Genomic DNA, 10,653 nt, shown 5'->3' with positions numbered 1-10,653 from the left:
TAACCCTAACCCTAACCCTAACCCTAACCCTAACCCTAACCCTAACCCTAACCTAACCCTAACCCTAACCCTAACCCTAACCCTAACCCTAACCCTAACCCTAACCCTAACCCTAACCCTAACCCTAACCCTAACCCTAACCCTAACCCTAACCCTAACCCTAACCCTAACCCTAACCCTAACCCTAACCCTAACCCTAACCCTAACCCTAACCCTAACCCTAACCCTAACCCTAACCCTAACCCTAACCCTAACCCTAACCCTAACCCTAACCCTAACCCTAACCCTAACCCTAACCCTAACCCTAACCCTAACCCTAACCCTAACCCTAACCCTAACCCTAACCCTAACCCTAACCCTAACCCTAACCCTAACCCTAACCCTAACCCTAACCCTAACCCTAACCCTAACCCTAACCCTAACCCTAACCCTAACCCTAACCCTAACCCTAACCCTAACCCTAACCCTAACCCTAACCCTAACCCTAACCCTAACCCTAACCCTAACCCTAACCCTAACCCTAACCCTAACCCTAACCCTAACCCTAACCCTAACCCTAACCCTAACCCTAACCCTAACCCTAACCCTAACCCTAACCCTAACCCTAACCCTAACCCTAACCCTAACCCTAACCCTAACCCTAACCCTAACCCTAACCCTAACCCTAACCCTAACCCTAACCCTAACCCTAACCCTAACCCTAACCCTAACCCTAACCCTAACCCTAACCCTAACCCTAACCCTAACCCTAACCCTAACCCTAACCCTAACCCTAACCCTAACCCTAACCCTAACCCTAACCCTAACCCTAACCCTAACCCTAACCCTAACCCTAACCCTAACCCTAACCCTAACCCTAACCCTAACCCTAACCCTAACCCTAACCCTAACCCTAACCCTAACCCTAACCCTAACCCTAACCCTAACCCTAACCCTAACCCTAACCCTAACCCTAACCCTAACCCTAACCCTAACCCTAACCCTAACCCTAACCCTAACCCTAACCCTAACCCTAACCCTAACCCTAACCCTAACCCTAACCCTAACCCTAACCCTAACCCTAACCCTAACCCTAACCCTAACCCTAACCCTAACCCTAACCCTAACCCTAACCCTAACCCTAACCCTAACCCTAACCCTAACCCTAACCCTAACCCTAACCCTAACCCTAACCCTAACCCTAACCCTAACCCTAACCCTAACCCTAACCCTAACCCTAACCCTAACCCTAACCCTAACCCTAACCCTAACCCTAACCCTAACCCTAACCCTAACCCTAACCCTAACCCTAACCCTAACCCTAACCCTAACCCTAACCCTAACCCTAACCCTAACCCTAACCCTAACCCTAACCCTAACCCTAACCCTAACCCTAACCCTAACCCTAACCCTAACCCTAACCCTAACCCTAACCCTAACCCTAACCCTAACCCTAACCCTAACCCTAACCCTAACCCTAACCCTAACCCTAACCCTAACCCTAACCCTAACCCTAACCCTAACCCTAACCCTAACCCTAACCCTAACCCTAACCCTAACCCTAACCCTAACCCTAACCCTAACCCTAACCCTAACCCTAACCCTAACCCTAACCCTAACCCTAACCCTAACCCTAACCCTAACCCTAACCCTAACCCTAACCCTAACCCTAACCCTAACCCTAACCCTAACCCTAACCCTAACCCTAACCCTAACCCTAACCCTAACCCTAACCCTAACCCTAACCCTAACCCTAACCCTAACCCTACCCTAACCCTAACCCTAACCCTAACCCTAACCCTAACCCTAACCCTAACCCTAACCCTAACCCTAACCCTAACCCTAACCCTAACCCTAACCCTAACCCTAACCCTAACCCTAACCCTAACCCTAACCCTAACCCTAACCCTAACCCTAACCCTAACCCTAACCCTAACCCTAACCCTAACCCTAACCCTAACCCTAACCCTAACCCTAACCCTAACCCTAACCCTAACCCTAACCCTAACCCTAACCCTAACCCTAACCCTAACCCTAACCCTAACCCTAACCCTAACCCTAACCCTAACCCTAACCCTAACCCTAACCCTAACCCTAACCCTAACCCTAACCCTAACCCTAACCCTAACCCTAACCCTAACCCTAACCCTAACCCTAACCCTAACCCTAACCCTAACCCTAACCCTAACCCTAACCCTAACCCTAACCCTAACCCTAACCCTAACCCTAACCCTAACCCTAACCCTAACCCTAACCCTAACCCTAACCCTAACCCTAACCCTAACCCTAACCCTAACCCTAACCCTAACCCTAACCCTAACCCTAACCCTAACCCTAACCCTAACCCTAACCCTAACCCTAACCCTAACCCTAACCCTAACCCTAACCCTAACCCTAACCCTAACCCTAACCCTAACCCTAACCCTAACCCTAACCCTAACCCTAACCCTAACCCTAACCCTAACCCTAACCCTAACCCTAACCCTAACCCTAACCCTAACCCTAACCCTAACCCTAACCCTAACCCTAACCCTAACCCTAACCCTAACCCTAACCCTAACCCTAACCCTAACCCTAACCCTAACCCTAACCCTAACCCTAACCCTAACCCTAACCCTAACCCTAACCCTAACCCTAACCCTAACCCTAACCCTAACCCTAACCCTAACCCTAACCCTAACCCTAACCCTAACCCTAACCCTAACCCTAACCCTAACCCTAACCCTAACCCTAACCCTAACCCTAACCCTAACCCTAACCCTAACCCTAACCCTAACCCTAACCCTAACCCTAACCCTAACCCTAACCCTAACCCTAACCCTAACCCTAACCCTAACCCTAACCCTAACCCTAACCCTAACCCTAACCCTAACCCTAACCCTAACCCTAACCCTAACCCTAACCCTAACCCTAACCCTAACCCTAACCCTAACCCTAACCCTAACCCTAACCCTAACCCTAACCCTAACCCTAACCCTAACCCTAACCCTAACCCTAACCCTAACCCTAACCCTAACCCTAACCCTAACCCTAACCCTAACCCTAACCCTAACCCTAACCCTAACCCTAACCCTAACCCTAACCCTAACCCTAACCCTAACCCTAACCCTAACCCTAACCCTAACCCTAACCCTAACCCTAACCCTAACCCTAACCCTAACCCTAACCCTAACCCTAACCCTAACCCTAACCCTAACCCTAACCCTAACCCTAACCCTAACCCTAACCCTAACCCTAACCCTAACCCTAACCCTAACCCTAACCCTAACCCTAACCCTAACCCTAACCCTAACCCTAACCCTAACCCTAACCCTAACCCTAACCCTAACCCTAACCCTAACCCTAACCCTAACCCTAACCCTAACCCTAACCCTAACCCTAACCCTAACCCTAACCCTAACCCTAACCCTAACCCTAACCCTAACCCTAACCCTAACCCTAACCCTAACCCTAACCCTAACCCTAACCCTAACCCTAACCCTAACCCTAACCCTAACCCTAACCCTAACCCTAACCCTAACCCTAACCCTAACCCTAACCCTAACCCTAACCCTAACCCTAACCCTAACCCTAACCCTAACCCTAACCCTAACCCTAACCCTAACCCTAACCCTAACCCTAACCCTAACCCTAACCCTAACCCTAACCCTAACCCTAACCCTAACCCTAACCCTAACCCTAACCCTAACCCTAACCCTAACCCTAACCCTAACCCTAACCCTAACCCTAACCCTAACCCTAACCCTAACCCTAACCCTAACCCTAACCCTAACCCTAACCCTAACCCTAACCCTAACCCTAACCCTAACCCTAACCCTAACCCTAACCCTAACCCTAACCCTAACCCTAACCCTAACCCTAACCCTAACCCTAACCCTAACCCTAACCCTAACCCTAACCCTAACCCTAACCCTAACCCTAACCCTAACCCTAACCCTAACCCTAACCCTAACCCTAACCCTAACCCTAACCCTAACCCTAACCCTAACCCTAACCCTAACCCTAACCCTAACCCTAACCCTAACCCTAACCCTAACCCTAACCCTAACCCTAACCCTAACCCTAACCCTAACCCTAACCCTAACCCTAACCCTAACCCTAACCCTAACCCTAACCCTAACCCTAACCCTAACCCTAACCCTAACCCTAACCCTAACCCTAACCCTAACCCTAACCCTAACCCTAACCCTAACCCTAACCCTAACCCTAACCCTAACCCTAACCCTAACCCCTAACCCTAACCCTAACCCTAACCCTAACCCTAACCCTAACCCTAACCCTAACCCTAACCCTAACCCTAACCCTAACCCTAACCCTAACCCTAACCCTAACCCTAACCCTAACCCTAACCCTAACCCTAACCCTAACCCTAACCCTAACCCTAACCCTAACCCTAACCCTAACCCTAACCCTAACCCTAACCCTAACCCTAACCCTAACCCTAACCCTAACCCTAACCCTAACCCTAACCCTAACCCTAACCCTAACCCTAACCCTAACCCTAACCCTAACCCTAACCCTAACCCTAACCCTAACCCTAACCCTAACCCTAACCCTAACCCTAACCCTAACCCTAACCCTAACCCTAACCCTAACCCTAACCCTAACCCTAACCCTAACCCTAACCCTAACCCTAACCCTAACCCTAACCCTAACCCTAACCCTAACCCTAACCCTAACCCTAACCCTAACCCTAACCCTAACCCTAACCCTAACCCTAACCCTAACCCTAACCCTAACCCTAACCCTAACCCTAACCCTAACCCTAACCCTAACCCTAACCCTAACCCTAACCCTAACCCTAACCCTAACCCTAACCCTAACCCTAACCCTAACCCTAACCCTAACCCTAACCCTAACCCTAACCCTAACCCTAACCCTAACCCTAACCCTAACCCTAACCCTAACCCTAACCCTAACCCTAACCCTAACCCTAACCCTAACCCTAACCCTAACCCTAACCCTAACCCTAACCCTAACCCTAACCCTAACCCTAACCCTAACCCTAACCCTAACCCTAACCCTAACCCTAACCCTAACCCTAACCCTAACCCTAACCCTAACCCTAACCCTAACCCTAACCCTAACCCTAACCCTAACCCTAACCCTAACCCTAACCCTAACCCTAACCCTAACCCTAACCCTAACCCTAACCCTAACCCTAACCCTAACCCTAACCCTAACCCTAACCCTAACCCTAACCCTAACCCTAACCCTAACCCTAACCCTAACCCTAACCCTAACCCTAACCCTAACCCTAACCCTAACCCTAACCCTAACCCTAACCCTAACCCTAACCCTAACCCTAACCCTAACCCTAACCCTAACCCTAACCCTAACCCTAACCCTAACCCTAACCCTAACCCTAACCCTAACCCTAACCCTAACCCTAACCCTAACCCTAACCCTAACCCTAACCCTAACCCTAACCCTAACCCACCTAACCCTAACCCTAACCCTAACCCTAACCCTAACCCTAACCCTAACCCTAACCCTAACCCTAACCCTAACCCTAACCCTAACCCTAACCCTAACCCTAACCCTAACCCTAACCCTAACCCTAACCCTAACCCTAACCCTAACCCTAACCCTAACCCTAACCCTAACCCTAACCCTAACCCTAACCCTAACCCTAACCCTAACCCTAACCCTAACCCTAACCCTAACCCTAACCCTAACCCTAACCCTAACCCTAACCCTAACCCTAACCCTAACCCTAACCCTAACCCTAACCCTAACCCTAACCCTAACCCTAACCCTAACCCTAACCCTAACCCTAACCCTAACCCTAACCCTAACCCTAACCCTAACCCTAACCCTAACCCTAACCCTAACCCTAACCCTAACCCTAACCCTAACCCTAACCCTAACCCTAACCCTAACCCTAACCCTAACCCTAACCCTAACCCTAACCCTAACCCTAACCCTAACCCCTAACCCCTAACCCTAACCCTAACCCTAACCCTAACCCTAACCCTAACCCTAACCCTAACCCCTAACCCTAACCCTAACCCTAACCCTAACCCTAACCCTAACCCTAACCCCTAACCCTAACCCTAACCCTAACCCTAACCCTAACCCTAACCCTAACCCCTAACCCTAACCCTAACCCTAACCCTAACCCTAACCCTAACCCTAACCCTAAACCCTAACCCTAACCCTAACCCTAACCCTAACCCTAACCCTAACCCTAACCCTAACCCTAACCCCTAACCCTAACCCTAACCCTAACCCTAACCCTAACCCTAACCCTAACCCTAACCCCTAACCCTAACCCTAACCCCTAACCCTAACCCTAACCCTAACCCTAACCCTAACCCTAACCCCTAACCCTAACCCTAACCCTAACCGTAACCCTAACCCGAACCCTAACCCGAACCCTAACCCTAACCCGAACCCTAACCCGAACCCTAACCCTAACCCTAACCCGTAACCCTAACCCTAACCCGAACCCGAACCCTAACCCCTAACCCCTAACCCCTAACCCTAACCCGAACCCTAACCCCTAACCCTAACCCTTTAATATCTGATATGAGAATTGCTATCCTAGCTTTTTTGTGAGGATCATTTAAATGGGAAGTGGTTCTCCAACCTTTCATTTTCAGGCTGTAGGTGTCCTTAGCTCTCAGAAGAGTCTCTTGGAGACAGGAAATAGATGGTTCTTGCTTTTTTATCCCGTCTGAAACTCTGCTCCTTTTAATTGTATCATTAAGCCCATTCAAGTTGAAAGTTACAATAAATAGAAAGAGAAGAATTTAGTGTCATCATAATACCTATTCGTTCTCTGTTTTTGTGGATTATTTCTTTGGGCTTCCTCCCTCTTTTACAGAGTCCCCCTTAAAATTTCTTGCAGAGCTGGTTTGGTGGTCACTTATTCTTTCAGTTTCTGCCTATTGTGGAAGCTCCTCATATCTCCTTCCATTCTGAATGAGAGCCTGCTGCATAAAGTATTCTTGGCTGCATGTTCTTCTCATTTAGGACCCTGAATATATCCTGCCAGCCCTTTCTGGCCTGCTGGGTTTCTGTGGAGAAGTCTGCTGTTAATCTAATATTCTCCTCAAATGAGTTAGGGATCTCTTGTCTCTTGCCGCTCTAAGGATTTTTCCTTTATCTTTGGAATTTGCAAGTTTCACTATTAAATGTGGAGGTGTTCAATGGTTTTTATTGGTTTTTTTTTGGGGGGGGGGACCTCTCTATTTCCTGGATCCAAATGCCTGTTTCCCTCCCAAATTAGGGAAGTTCTCAGCTATGATTTGTTCAAATATGCTTTCTGGTCCTCTGTCCCTCACAGCACCTTCTGGAACCCCAATTAAACATAGATTTTTCCTTCTGAGGCTATCATTTATTTCCCTTAACCTTTCCTCATGGTCTTTTGCTTTTATCTTTTTTCCTCAGGTTCCTTCCTTGCCATCAACTTGTCTTCTATGTCACTCACTCTTTCTTCTACCTCATTAAACCTCGTCATTAGGACCTCCAGTTTGGATTGCATCTCATTTAATGGATTTTTAATTTTGGCCTGATTCGATCTAAATTCTGCAGTCATGAAGTCTCTTGAATCCTTTATGCTTTTTTCCAGAGCCACCAGTAGCTGTATGATTGTGCTTCTGAATTTGCTTCTTGACATCGAACTGTAATCCAAATTCTGTAGCTCTATGGCAGAGAACCCTGTTTCTGATTCTTTCTTTTGTGGTGAGTTCTTCTTTCTAGTCATTTTGCTCAGTGCAGAGTGGCTAAAAATGAGTTGTACGTGTTAGAAGCGCAAACACCTCTCTGTAGCGTTCCAGCTGTTCTCTCTTTAAATCTCAGGTCTAATTCAAAGGTTTTCAGGATGATTTGAAAGTTATCTAGGTAAGTTTTTGGGGACAGGTGACTTGGGGACCCTACTTCTACGCCATCTTGCCCCGCCCCCCCCCCCGTTGCCTAGTTCTTAAAAAGCCTGATTCTCCTGTTTTCTTGGTGAATGGACTGACTCAAACACTCCAATCCCTCCAGACACCTTGTGCAAATACTTCCACTTGAAGAGTTCTTTCACCTCGTCCAGAAAACAAACAAGCAACAGCCATTCACACCCATCCCATTGCCACTGGTACACAACCCACAAAACAAAAATCCAACTGGCCTCCTTCTGCCTCAGTGTACTTTAGAGAGTCATGCTCTTAGACATGCCTTAGGCTCAATGACATGATGCTGTCTCCCTTTCTCTGGCACAATACCATTCCGCATTAGGCCCATAATATAATTGCATAACCACACTGCTCATGTGAGCTGGAGACAATATGCTGATGGAAGCACTGTCAATTTGAAAGGACCTACTTGCCAAAGCATCCATAAACATGGTCCCCAGAAGTCTTTGACATTCACATGCCTCTGAAGAAATCATTGTTCTGGAAACTCCAGCAGCTATAGCCGATCTTGTCCATGTTCTTCTAACCTTTACTCACCATCTGTTCACCTGACATTTTGCCTGATTGTTCACGGAGAAATTAGATCCTATCCTGCAAGAGCTGAATCCGAACTCTGCTGAACTCCATGACAGGAAAGAATTTGCACAGGTCTGCACCGGTCTTATCCTTCTCCACTGTGGCAGAAGAAAATGTGGCCTTCTCCTGTCAAAAGTCAAATCTGAGATAAGACTTGGATATAAAGAAAACCAGAATACTGTTTTGAATTATAGACATATTTATTTTTTTAAAAGATTTTATTCATTTATTCATGAGGGACACAGAGAGACAGAGAGGCAGAGACATACACAGAGGGAGAAGAAGACTCCACCCATGCAGGGAGCCCAAAGTGGGACTGGATCCCAGGACCACGGGATCATGCCCTGGGGCAAAGGGAGGTGTTCAACCACTGACCCACCCAGGCGTCTCTACTTTTTTTTTTTTTAAGATGTATTTGTTCAAAAAAATGTATTTATTCCTGAGACAGAGAGAGTGGCAGAGACATAGGAAGAGGAAGGAGCAGGTCCCTGCAGGGAGCCTGATGTGGGGCTACATCCAAGATCTTGGGATCACGTCCTGAGCCGAAAGCAGGCACTCAACCACAGAGCCACCTAGGCATCCCTAGTAGGCATCTTACTCCCCATTGCTACCCATGGTCTTGCATGTTCCTCTAATTCCCACAACACATGACCTCAAGCTATACTTTTATCGCTAGACACAACCTAGGATACCCATCTAGGGAATAGACTAAGACAGGATGGATTCTCATTTGACTGTTCCTGTATTCAGGACTGTCCTTGTTTGCTATAGTGGTGGTGGTAGTGAAACAAAGAGTCTCTCTCCACAAATGGTTCCAGGTTGTGGGGAAATGATACAGGAAAGATGGGTATCAGTTTGCAGATATTTCTACATCCAACTGGGATCGGCTCCAGCTGCCCAGTGTCCCGAGTCTTTGGGGCTGAGGGCGACAGGATGCTTTGGATGACATTTCCAAGTGGGCCTTTCCATGGTTCTGGAACCAGAACCCCAAATGGAGCAGGAACCGGTGCAGTCTGGGTGGTTTAGAAGGCGCCAAGGGTGGTGAGCATGTCCCCTAGCAGTGCAGATGTCCCTATCACAGGGAAGAGGAGAAAACCATCCCCAATGCCCCACTTTGGTGCCCTTCTTGAGTCAGGAAATGCTACTGATCCAAGTGTATCCAGACTAGGCTGCATTCCAGCTGCCCTGCGATCCCATATTCGACACACCTAGACGGCACTACCAGCTCTGGTCGCACTGGGGACATTCCATTCCCCGCCGGTGTGCCCTGTTGCTATGGACACCATCCGTTTACCTCTTAACGGTTTCATGCCCTCTTGAGATTTCTCTTCAAAGTTCTTTTCAACTTTCCCTTACTGTACTTGTTGACTATCAGTCTCGGTCGGATATTTAGCCTTAGATGGAGTTTATCACATGCTTTGGGCTGCATTACCAAGGAATCCGACTCCGGGAAGACCCAGGCCCAGCGCGCTGGTGGCTGCTACTGGCCTCACACTGTCCATGGGCTAATCCTCAATCAGAAGGGCGTGGACACCCCCCCCCCCCAAGAGGTGCTGGGGAGTGGGTCTTCCATATGCCCACATTTCCCGCACCCCACCTCGGGTGGGGATTCTGTGCTGGGCTCTTCCCTGTTCACTCGCCATTACTGAGGGAATTCTGGTTAGTTTCTTTTCCTCCGCTAATACGCTTAAATTCAGTAGGTCGCCTTGTCTGATCTGAGGTTGCATCTTGGAAGGGGGTGAAAGACCAGTGCAGGGAGTGAGGGGCTGCAATTCCGGGAGAGGAGGGGAAGAAGAGGCAACGGGCCCCAAAGGAGGACCCCCGCGAGGGTTCACCAGCCGGGGGCACTGGCCTGAGACCCTGCTGGGCTTGGAGGATGGGGAGGCAACTGGGGAAGGAGGGGAAAGAGGGTGTGGGCGGACCGGGAGATTGGGGGGGGGCAGGGAGGATCATCGAGGTGCGGCGGTTAGCCCCCAACGCTGGCCCGCAACAACCGCACCGCCGCGCCACCCTCAACACACCTTGTGTTCCTCCTTCCTCGCACACGACATCCCCCCGGCTCGCTCCATTTCAGGGCTCCTTGCTGGGCGACACCGCGCGGCCACAACGGGGGGTGGGGGTAGGGGGCAGCGGCAGGCAGAGCCGCGGGGTCCCCTAGGCCACCACCTAGTTACGCGAGACTCAGCCTCTGCCC

Source organism: Canis aureus, chromosome 14 (genome assembly GCF_053574225.1).
Source record: "Canis aureus isolate CA01 chromosome 14, VMU_Caureus_v.1.0, whole genome shotgun sequence".
Classification (NCBI taxonomy): domain Eukaryota; kingdom Metazoa; phylum Chordata; class Mammalia; order Carnivora; family Canidae; genus Canis; species Canis aureus.
Note: the sequence above shows the minus strand (reverse complement) of the source record.